Genomic DNA, 12,808 nt, shown 5'->3' on the forward strand with positions numbered 1-12,808 from the left:
GCCATGGCTCAAGGGCCCAGGCGCTCCGCGGCATGTGGGATTTTCCCGTACCGGGGCACGAACCTGTGTCCCCTGCATCGGCAGGCAGACTCTCAACCACTGCACGACCAGGGAAGCCCTGTTTTTGTTTTTGTTTTTTAACATCTTTATTGGAGTATAATTGCTTTACAATGGTGTGTTAGTTTCTGCTGTATAACAAAGTGAATCAGTTATACATGTACATACATCCCCATAACCCCTCCCTCTTGAGCCTCCCTCCCACCCTCCCTATCCCACCCCTCCAGGCGGTCACAAAGCACCGAGCTGATCTCCCTGTGCTATGCAGCTGCTTCCCACTAGCTAGCTATTTTACATTTGGTAGTGTATATATGTCAGTGCTACTTTCTCACTTCGTCCCAGCTTACCTTTCCCCCTCCCCGTGTCCTCAAGTCCATTCTCTACGTCTGTGTCTTTATTCCTGGCCTGTCCCTAGGTTCATCAGAACGATTTTTTTTTTGAGATTCCATATATAAGACATAGATTTTTATTGTTTATAAGCTACCCGGTCTATGGTATTCTATTATAGCAGCCCACACTGACTAAGATACTGGTCTAGTATCTTTTCCCTATAAACTCAAAGTTTTTTGGACAAATAAAGGGATATGTAACTGTAACACAGTTGAGAGTTGAACTAAAGGCTTGGGTGAGAACTCCCTCCTTAATATGCTACTAAAAATTGATTGGAATTGGCAGGCTTCTTTTTAAAACCAGAACCAATCCCAGGGAAGGCTCAAAACCATTAAACATTCACAGTACAGCGCAAATTATTGTACTGCCTTTACTCTAAAAATGCTAATATTTTTTCATATTTTGAACTTTTAAAATCAGGGCACATTTATAGTTTGTATGTACTTTTAATAAGTAGTGGTTTTTTCCTCCAACAACAATGCTTCAACTGCCTCCCCACCAGGTAAAGAGAACTGAGCACCAAACTCTTCCCATTGCTCATAACCGAAGCATAGGTCTGGTGCATTTGACTGGTGAATCCCAGGTGTATCCTAGGTACCAGGAAGGCTGCTGGGGATTTTGGTTCTGACTTCTGGACTAGTAAGACTAGCCTCATAACCTGAGGATTTTTGCAAATATAGAAAGACTAAACAGAAGATGATGGGTAAGCACAAATATGACAAATGTCCAATAACTAGTGACAGGGCAGGACTCACTGTACACTCATCGTTCAGAGAGATTATGTGAAGTAACTAAGATCACAACCAGGGTATGGCAGACTTCCCAGGACATTCCTTTCCTGATTGAACATCAAAACATCCCAAATGAATTCTTCTAAAGTGAACATCCACACACTCGATAGCCAAATGTTAACACTTACAGGCAAAACTGATTTCAGATCCAGTAACTGTGCTCTAACCCAAAGGCAGAGAAAACTGTCTGTGTCTGAGGATGTCACCCCAATTACACGTGACACCACTGCAACATCTCAACCTCTCCCGAAGCCTGCGAGACAGGGGTCTAAGGTGTTGGATAAAGGAAGGATTTTGAACTATAGTCCATTGGATGTTTCTGATAGCTTGTGGCATATTTGATAATTGTGGACACTCAGAACCTCAGTATTAGTGTGTATGGGAATTGTATGTGCTCTACTTAAAACGTGGATTGCAAATGGGCAGGAATCCCATGTTCACACCATTCCAACAGGCGCGGGCTATATAATTCTTCCTTGGCAGAGAAGAAAAAAATAAAGCCTCTTTCAGCTGTCACTTATTCTACTTTCCACCCCTCTTTCCTTGTGTCCCAGTTTGCAGGTCTGTTTTTGCAGAACCATTTTTAAAACTGACAACAACAACAAAGCATGCCAATGACTGATATGCCAAGAGAGGATTTCCATACTGCTGCAGGTTTTGTTTGTGCCCTGACACATACAGGCACCTGTTGTGCATGAGCATTGAATCATAAGATCTCAGAGGTAGAACAGCCCTCCAAACAATAGAAGTCAGCTACACTCCGTCAGATAAGTAAGGTTGAGAAAATATGAAAGTAGATTTGGAGTCCCTTCTGTTCATCAAATATGGCTACAATTGTTCTCTAAATGACTTAAATGGCAAATGTATTTTTCATCCACAGCAGGGGCCTGGAGTATAAAATATGAGTTAATTTTTTTAAAATCTCTCTCTAATAAATATCGCTAAAACTAAAAAAGGGTACTTTCAGTCATGTAGTAATTAAGGAGGCACAGGGACTTTAAAGGGCTTTGATGCTGAGATTCTAAATGCAGACATATGGGTATCTAAGTCAAATCCATCTTAATAACACAGTGAAAAGGACTGGTCCATATTATGCAGAATGGCTGTTTTGTTCATCTCTCCTGGCTATGCGTCAATGCAGTACAATTATAATGAAACTAAACTGGAGTCTAGAAATAATTTTTAGATAACTATCCATGACTATCAGTGTCAAATCTCCTGCAAAAGTTACTCCTTGTTGTTCCAGCAGGTACATCTAAAAGTATAAAAACTGTGGAGTGAGCAAGCACTAAAGATGCTAAAAAAGAAAAGCATTCAGACATCACTCTATGTTTTATCTTGAAAAGTCTATTTCCTTTTTGCCCTCCACTTCTGTCATTTCTTTAATCTACCCTAGATTTTTTATTTCATTATAGGCCCCCACACTGAAGAATAACAGTGGCAATGATTTATTGAAAAATTTATGAAGTTCAAAAGTGAAGTAAAACAGTAGATAAGAAGGGAAAGTACTATCTCTATTCTACCTATAGGTAATTTGATTTAACTTCTGTTTTGTTTTTTGTTTTTTTCTAGCAGAAATGGTACTAGATGCCTGGGCACAGTCCATAAAATGTCTTTAAAATTTGTGAGTAGAATCATCTGCAATACATGCAGCCTTTCCATGAGTCCTGAAGTTTGAGGTAACACAAACTGATCTTTTGCTATGACCACCTTCTTTAAATTCACTGGCAAAGGAGTGAATTGTAAATGTCTTGAGGTTAAGGAAGGCTTTTTATTATCATTATTTTTCTTTTGGTTAAAAAAAAATCCCATACTTCACAAAGAACTCGGGATGGGGACTTGAGCTGGAGAAAGAACATAGATTATGACCATTATCACTTGCTGATTAAAATGGAATAACACTGAGAGCTAAGCCAAAGAAGCAAAGAACTCCCAACCACCATTGTTTTTTTTTTCCTACAGCATTTCTAATGTTCTTACATTTCATTTTCATGTCCTTATTTTACCTTTTGGTCATTAAAAATATTGGGCTAAACCCCACTGGTAAACCACAGTCTAGGCTTTGTGCCACTGAAAGATTTAATAGAAATCTCACTCATAGTAGAAAAGAAAATAGTCTTTACCCTTATTTATTCTATGGAAATACTATTAGTAAGTTGTAAAGATTTTACAACCAATGAAGAACAAATAACTGCACTAGATGAAATTCAGAACACAAATAGTGGAAGAATATACAACCAAGGGGCCTCCCTGGTGGCGCAGTGGTTGAGAGTCCGCCTGCCGATGCAGGGGATACGGGTTCGTGCCCCGGTCTGGGAGGATCCCATATGCCGCGGAGCGGCTGGGTCCATGAGCCATGGCCGCTGGGCCTGCGCATCCGGGGCCTGTGCTCCGCAACGGGAGAGGCCACAACAGTGAGAGGCCCGCATACCGCAAAAAGAAAAAAAAAAAAAAAAAAGAATATACAACCAAGGAATTAACAGTAGTTACCTCTGGGTGGAGACAATAGGTATTTTTACTTTTTATTAGTAGAAATTTCTCATTTTTCAACAAAAGGCATATATTGCTTATGTAAAAAGAATAAACAATAAAAGTCACATTTAATTTTAAAAACACACAGCCAGACCTTAGTCCACAACAGAACAGAATAGGGGTCCCTATTCTTTTACTCAATCCTATGGTTTTACAGGATGATCAGGATTTAGGAGAAATTTCACAAATATAAAAGATCAGCTGGAAGTAACTTCAGTGCAGTGGTTAAAGGCATGGGTTTTGAGGTCAGATAGACTTATTTTGGAACTGTACCTCTGCTTCTTACTCTGTGTTTAATTAGGTTTCCTAAGCTCTCTCAACTTTGGTCTTCTGCATTGTACAAAGGAACTAATGATACCTACGTACAGTTCAAGGTTGCTGTGAGGATTAACTGAGGAAATATAGAACAAGGACTACAACATAATGCAGGCTTAATAAATAATAAAAAAAGTAATAATGATAGCAATAACAACCATAACATTCTCTAAAATGTATAGTCCATACTGTGTATCAGGCCCTATTCTAAGTGCATTCACAGTTTACCTCATGGAATCATAACAACTTTATATGAAGTAAGTCATTCTATTTTCCCATTTTATACTTGAGGGAACCAAGATGCACAGAGACCCAAAGTCCCACGTTCATACCACCATGTTGCACAGTGTCTCTTAAGAGTATCTTTTTTGGTAGTGAATAATAATAATTTGTATTTATTGAGTTTGTCATAGGAATCATTTTGGATAATGTGTATAGTATTTTAGAAGCTCAGAAGTTTAGAAATCTTCTGACTCTAGACTTTATGTTAATTGAAACATACCTCAAAGACTATCAGTGATTAGGGATAATAAAAAGGGAAGTTAATTGGAAAGTCTGAATTTGTGATCGATCCCCTGGAGCATATGTTGGCTTTTCATCTGAGAACATTTGGGAGTGGGGTTTGTCCTAATTAAGGAAACTAAGCATCTCAGGAGCTATTCCATGGCCCCTCCCTGTGGCATGGCAAGAGAGCAGCATTATTTTAGCCTTAGTCCCTAAAGAAGTTTCTTTTTTCTTTTCAGAGTCCCAGAATGCTTCAACAGAATAAATAGCGGTTCCTCTTACAAGAGACATAGTGAGAAAGATCGATAATACGCCTTCCAGAAAAATCTGTTTTTCTTGAGGATAAATGAGTATTCTGTTTTCTTTAGAATTTTCACTTTCCCTTTTCTAAGAATAAATAACCCCTCACATAATATTCTAAATCATGATCCTCGAGCTTTCTCCCTCAAATTCTTGTGAAATATTAAAGAAAACAATCCTATCATATACAAAAAATTTAAGTGAGATAGCTTTTACTGTGAATACACAGAACTAGATTATTTTTCTTGGATTGTATAAGGACTACTGTTATCCTTCATATCAAGTGGGTGCATTTATCTGCTGCTTCTCCCTAAGACGCAGAGCCGAATTTCAAGTTTTCTGGAAATATATATAATTTACTTACGAGGGCCTCAGGACAAATTGTATCCACATCTGAGAGCAGTATAATATTGATGATCACTTATGGCAAGAGGTTCTTTTATAAATTGCAAAACATTAATGCTTTGTTTTCATTTACTCCTCTCTCTTGGCATCTAGATGGTGATTGAATTCATAAGCTATTCTACCCTCTGGGCAAGCTTCATACTGATTTATAAGGTGTGGAACTTTTCGTCAGTTCTGTTCTTTAGGATGTTATTAATCAAAATCTAGAAGGAGATGGCTTAGACTAAGGCCAGAACTCCTAGACTCGAGTTGTAACTCTGCCACTATCAAGGTTATTAGCCTTGGATGAGTTTACATCTCTGGGCCTCAGGTTTTTCAACTGCAAAATAAAAAACAGACAGATGATTTTCCATGGGCCATTTCCAGTTCTAAAATTCTATGGTTTTTAAGAGATGTTTACTTTTAAGTCTTTCAGTTCATAAAATGAGACAATTGGAAAGCCATCCTGACTCACCAAAGGCATGTAAACATTAAATTTTAACTATTCAGAACACAATAGTCACACATTATCAGTAATGATTATTTGTTTTTATGCATATTTCCCTAAACATATTGCCTAGAAAAATATTGATTATCTATATAATTGCCTGAGGGCAATATGTTATTCAGATGGACACACATCAAACATTCTACTTATGGTGCATAAATTGTAAAAGGAAACCACTTCTTAGCCTCTGCCTTTACCAACCTTTCATTTTTAATTAATCAAGTGGTCATTCATTCAGTAAACATTCAATAAGCATTTCTTGAGCATTTATGTGTCATGTGATGTATAGCAGACATTTTTCTATTTACATTATCTACTTAATGTGCCCAGAAATTCTGAGGGGTAGAAAACTGAGTATCCGATAAGTTAAGTCTGGTTCAAAGATGAAGAGCTGATAAATGGTAGGGCCAGAATCTGGACCCAAATTTGTTGGACGTGCGCTGAATATTCTTGTTTGCCCTCCAGACCCATTCTTTATTCTTTCCACCCTGCCCCCATCCAGGAGGCTGACCTGTGTGAATACATCAATGTGCCAACAGGGAAGCTGGAAAGACATAGTAGGGAAAGAAGGGAGTGAGGAAAGATGAGGTCTCTATGTCCTTGCCTCCTTCCCTTCCGGTTCACGTGGGGCTGGCTGTGTCCCTTCCCCACACAATTCTTCCTTCCAGGGTATGATCATACTCCTTATCCTACTGGGTCTAGTCGTGGTAACAGATCCAAGGTACTGCACTTCACTTATGCTCCCCTATGTTCTGCCCTTGCCTTGGGAAATTGTCCCTTTTTAAACCCTTCTCAGATCATTCTAACTTGAAGGTACTATCTCTTTTTTGCTGGGATGCTGACTAACACAGTTACCAAATCTCTTTTTACCATGCCATGCCATTTCACACGTTAGGATGTAACAACCGCGTGAGTTAATCAAGGATTTGAGACCACATAGCCTCCAATAGTGGCAAGAAGAGCTAGGATTTGAAAGACACTTACTGTTGTTCTGTTTCTGTATTTCTCTTATCAATTCACACTTTAAATGAAATCAGCAAAGATATAGGACTCAAGGATGACTGATATTCTGGTTTTGCCTCAACATGTTTTGTGTCAGAACAATGCAAACAAACAAATCTAATCCACAGTAGGACTGAATAACAGAACCACTATGAGCTCCAGCCATTAAAGGAAAATATTCTTGACAAGCTATTCTTTCAACTGCCCACACTTCAAGACAGGGTATAGAGTTAAGTTTGAAAGAGAATTACAATACAGGAGGGATTATGTGACATCACAAAAGAAGCACACTTACTCAATTTATGTTGCCTGGAGGTTGACATTAACTCTATAATTTTTTTGTCTCAGAATCTCCTCAATCTGAAAAAAACGTAGGGGGAAGAATTTCTACTGATTCTACCAAACAGGCAGAATTCAAGGACTATCGGTGTGCTTACATCTTAGCTGAGGAAGATACCTACACACCAACCTCCTTGTTTGAGTCAATTAGGAAATGAGCCAGGAAGTGCTAGAATTTCTTGGCCTGAAGGAAACAAGTGCTGATTAATCTAAATGTTGGTGCAGGAATGGAAAAGACATGCTTAAGCACTGAAAAAGTATATCCCTAGCTTGTGCATCCCTAGCTTTGAGCCTTTGTTCTGGGATTTTAAGTCTTGGTTACTAGGACTCTGTGGAACCACTGAAATGTTTGAAAAAGCGTGTGACTAGAGAGAGACTCCGTGGCATTAACCAGAGCCTCAAAGAGGCCTAAGAACCAAAGTTAATAGGGGAAAATGGGCCATACATCTACTTCATTGGCTAGATCAAGGAATACAGATTAGTAGACAGGATTACTTAGATATTACTCTGATTCCATCTACTCATCAGGCAACCCTCTAATTTTTGCTTTAATTTCCCACATAGAGGTTTGGAAAGATACATACTTTAACATCAGTTATTGCTTTGGCTAAAAATCTCTCACGGATCTGAAATAAATCCTTTAGGTCCTTTTTCTCAAAGCTTGAATTTCCCTGAGTAAGTTATTAATTGAATTTCCAGACCCACTGGACTGAAGGAGTGAACCCAGGAACAATAACAACAACAAAATGAACCTCTGATGTTTTTGAGACCTGTTCTGACCACCAACCGTGACCCTACAACCACAGAGCCTCTGACCACCACAGAATGAACCTGAAGTTTTAATATGTCAACAATGAATCTCAAAGAAGCTCACATATTCTGTCTGGTACATTTTTCCTTATATATTTATTACCGTTTTCTCACCAGGGAACCAGCAACGAGAGATTCAATGACTATAAACTTTTATTCACTTGAAAAACAGAGGTCCTGAGGATAAATTAAAGAATAACGTTTGTTTAGAACGAACAAGGTACTAACTGCTCCTTTCTATCTAGATCAGTGGACTTCATTTTTTGTGCTATGTGGTAGGATGTAATGATATATTTGGTCAGCTTTGTGCCCAAAGAGGTATTGATGTGATTTTTACGAGGTTATATTCTTCTATTATTAGGTTCATGTAAAAGAATTCTCTCTTCAAAGGAAACATTCTAGAAAGAAATCCATTACAGTGCTGTGATTAATGTCCTTCACCAAATGCAAGAAAGAGAGTTAAGGTTGTAACTCCAAGTCTCTTTCGCATGCTGGAAAAGATTTTCTATCTCTAGTTCCTATCACAAGTTGCTCAGGAGAGCTGCCTTTTAGCACCATTAATACCCAAAAAGGGTACTCTTTCCACAGTCCCCTCTATAGGCCCCAAACTCTCTCAAACTCATCACCCATGACTTCCAAGGCATTAGTCACTTATCGATCTTTATCATCCTTGAGCTGCCTCTACCAAACACTTCCATCTCCTCAGTCACTGTTTAACTGCTAAAATTATCCTCTCTCGGCTCTTCATCTCTCTCTGCTCCTTCTCTCTCATCCTCATTACTGACTACTCAGTACCTCAGCCCTCCTCTTAAATATTGTGTTCTCCAAGTGTCCACCCTGGATAATTTTCTCACAGAGAAATCTCATTCAGCACTTCTATGTGGCAACACATCAGTATCTTCACATCAGGCCACTCAGCTGAATACCTAGATCCAGTGCACCTAAATACCAGCCAGTCACCCCTGTGCAGTTACTTCAGACTTACCTGCCCAAGATGGAATTCATCCTCCTCCTCCCTTTCCCCCTGGTCAAACTTGTTCCTTCTTCCGTAATCCTTCTTTAGCTTAATAGTGACACCAGGCATTCAAATCAGAGGTGACTAACTCTCTCTGAGACCTTTATGCAAGTAATAATATTTGAGCTTCCTCCATGAACAAACAGAAATGTACCAGTTTGAAAAGAGTGTGAAAGAATTCCAAGAATGAAACAAGATTTTCAAAAAGTCATTGAGTTGGGCATTTTTCTTTATGTATTCTTTAATATAAAGTTCATTTAAGAAATAAAGGGCAAAGGTGGGGGAAAGTCACTGAGTCATGAAACAGCATGATGTGCTGTTTAGAGGCTGATAAGAAACCATATTTGGCTGGATTATAGAGAATACAGTAGAAGTTGGCAGGAGATGAAATAGAAGTAAATCGGGATCAGATTGTAAAGGATCTTGTGTATCAAGCTAAGGCTCTGTATTTTATTCTATAAGCAATAGGAGGTCTCCTCTGATCCTCAGAGAACTATCTTTTTTAGCAACACCTTGTAGCTTTCACGTTGCCTCTGGTGGCTTCCAAATTTTCATCAGATCTGTCCTGAGCCATTCTTGGGAAACTTATAACTCTCAAAGAATCATTCAGTATTTGTTACTCAAGGTTCATGGGAGCTACAATAGCATAGTACCTTATAATCTTATAATCTTCTAAATAAGAACACTGTAGTGAACATTTATTGTATTCGATAACTATCAACCATTTCCCCATCTTTTGGAAACACAGACTCAGTTTTCCTTTGAGGATCATCTCTCTTCCACTGAAGTCTCTGTGCTTCAAGTGGAGGTGACTCTTTGTCCAGCTTCTGCACCCTTCCCCTCCACCAAATGGGACATTGCATCACTCTAGCCACAGTAGCTCTTCACGGATACACATGACTCAACTAAAACAAATGATAGTCCAGGTATTTTGTTTGAACTATTTTGGGAGATACTATCTTTTCTATTGAATTTGGGCTTGGGAAGATGTTAAGAGTAGAGCCAACTGGAAACCAGCTTACCCCCACCAAGAACCTAAGGATGAAGTCAACATGGAATTTTAAAAAAAGCAAGAGATTTTCATAGCTGCGTGTTGAGTGCTGAGGGAGATACACTGTAGTAAATGCATGACCCCTACCTTCAATAAGCTTGAAATATATCTGAGAAAACAATAAGTATAAGAATAATACTCAAGTGAAAGAAAGAAACTGGAAAACTACCGTCTCCTATTTACACTACAAGGAGTCAAGAAAGTAAGACCAGAGTGTTTGTCTCTTTTCTACTGAGACAAGCAGGAGAGCCTGCCAAGCTGCCCAAACTGGAGAAAGGGAGTTTGAAGGAGCATAAATTAGGCATTTAGGCTTTCATTTGTCTCTCAGTTTTTTTACTTATCTCTCCCCATCAGCTCACCTTCTTAAATATTAATGGGTAAAAATATTCTTACCCTTCACCCTGCCCTGGCTTTACTGTGAATTGTCTTATAACCATGTTTTTCTGTAGAAAAGGAGAAATGTTGGCATACTAATTTTAAAACAGATTGACAGGCAACAGAAAGTTAGACGGAGAAATGCTCACATGATCAGAGTGCTATCCAGGGATGGCGATGGAAGAAAGATGCTTAAGAAAACTGAAAAACCAGGAGACAGGCTGACTGGGCGAGATTGAAGAATAGAGATAGACCTTAAGGGAACTGGAGCAGACCAGACTGAAAAACACCAGAACGTAAAATTATCCAGGCATACAGAGAGCACCTAGAGGAGAGATATTACTTATATTTTTTAATAATGCTGAGTGGAATCTAAACAAGGGGGAGAAATATAAAGTGGAAGTTCCAAAGAGAATTGTTTCGAACTGAACCTAAGTGTAGACCTGAGACCAAAGCACAGAGCTGAAGATCAGAGGACCGTAACTGCCTCCTTCTGTAAAAGCCCCAGCCCTGTTTCTATCTGGCTCGGGCTGTATCTAGTAATGAGGCCATCTGCTCATAATGCTTGCTCCATGTGTGGCTTATGCCCAAAAATCTATGCGCCTTCCAGCAAAGTCATTTTTACACTGTACTTGACAGACAGAGCATGTGTTTGTGTTAAAAACACTGCAGGAAATGGGTACTGGGAGGATTCAGAAAAGCCTTGACCTTGGAAGAAGACAGCCATGAACTCTAAGGAGGTGATATTAAAAAGCCAGGGGCAGTGGAATGTGGAAGAATCTACTAGAAGCAATTCTTTAGACCCATATCACGCCATGGTAGGCAAGAACATCTGTTTGGAGTTGCTTTGGGGAAGACAAAGCACGATGGCCTCATTCTTTGCTTTTTAAATAACTTTATTTTCTTCAGTATTTAGCTAAAACAAGTACATCAAAAATGACTTTTGAATATCATAGTGGGAACACCATTGCCAAATGGATAAAGCCCAAATTATTTAACATGATCCTTTATAACCTGACCCCAACTTACTTTGCCATCAACACTATCTCAGGCCATTTATTCCCATACATACACAAACTTTTAACAATCCACAAACGTGGCATACCCTTTAATGACTCCACACCATTGGAAGTGTACTTTGTGCTGCCCAAATATAATTTTCACTCTTTCCAAAATGAATCAAGGAAAAGTAAATTTGCCCAAGATCAGACAAATGTTGAGTGTTTGACATGATAATAAGACACTAGAGATGACCAAAAAAAAAAAAATTCATCAAAAGGAATAGTTATAAAGTTTGAATGGAAATGCTTAGGCAGGAGATCATATGCCATGGTTCCTACATAGTATTTCCTATGTCGAGAGAACTGAACTTTGGCATGATGATATCAGCCTATATGAAGGGATATTTTAAGAAATACCCCAATGGAATGTGTCCTTCATCATGTTTAGTCTGAGCAACTTACAAAGGACATTATCTGTCACATTAGTCAAGGTTCTACTGACAGGGATCCTTCACAGAAAGTTCTTTCTGGTGTTCAGCATCAGAAACACTTGCTCTTCACCTGGAAAGCTGAATTGATTTTGCCCTACAGAAACTGAGGCTCTCGTGAGTAGCAAAAGTTAGATCTCTGCATTAGCAACTAGAAAGATTAGAAGCAAATTTGGGGCCCGTCCTCTGTGAGTATAAGGGACTCTATGGCAGGAATCAACAAACTTTTTATAAAGGTCCAGACAGTAAATATTTCCATCTCTGCAGGCCATATTGACTGTATCATAACTAGTCAACTCTGCCATTGTAGTGTGAAACCAGCCATAGACAATGAACAAAGGAGTAGGTGTGACTGTATTCCAATAAAACTTTATTTACAAAAACAGGCATTGGGCTGAGTTAGCCCCCTGGCTGTAGTCTGTTGACCCTGCTCTATGGCATGTTTTTGTAACAAAGTCTTAATCATGATTCTGTTTAATTCCTTTAACTCACTTTTCTCCTTGTTCTTTCTTACTCTCCTATATTTATGTTATATGGCTATGGTTATGTAATTGTGCTGCCTTTCTGATATTTTCTGAAACCAAATGAGTAATAAATACTTAAATAAAAATTTTAAAATTAACTGGTTATAGGCTTGCTTTGTGGTTATATTCAAGTAAGAAAGGACATTTGCCAAAGTTAATAGGGCAATGAAGCATGTCAGATGGAATGAGTTATATTAAGAAATCAAAAAATTAGACAGTAAGATTTTATTTTTAATTTTTTCCTCTGGGTATACCTCTAAGGAAAAAAGGCAGAGAAGGAGGTCAAAAGGAGGTCATGACTAGGTAAGAAAGTAGGGAAGTTTGGTCTACTGGAGGTTGACAGTAGACCATTTTTCTTCTGAGCCCTTATTTCTCAGGTAGTGATATTTATAGCTTTCTGACTTTTACCAGAGTTTTTTTAT

The sequence above is a fragment of the Mesoplodon mirus genome (genome assembly GCF_964341445.2).
Source record: "Mesoplodon mirus genome assembly, chromosome: 14".
In the NCBI taxonomy this organism is placed as follows: Eukaryota; Metazoa; Chordata; class Mammalia; order Artiodactyla; family Ziphiidae; genus Mesoplodon; species Mesoplodon mirus.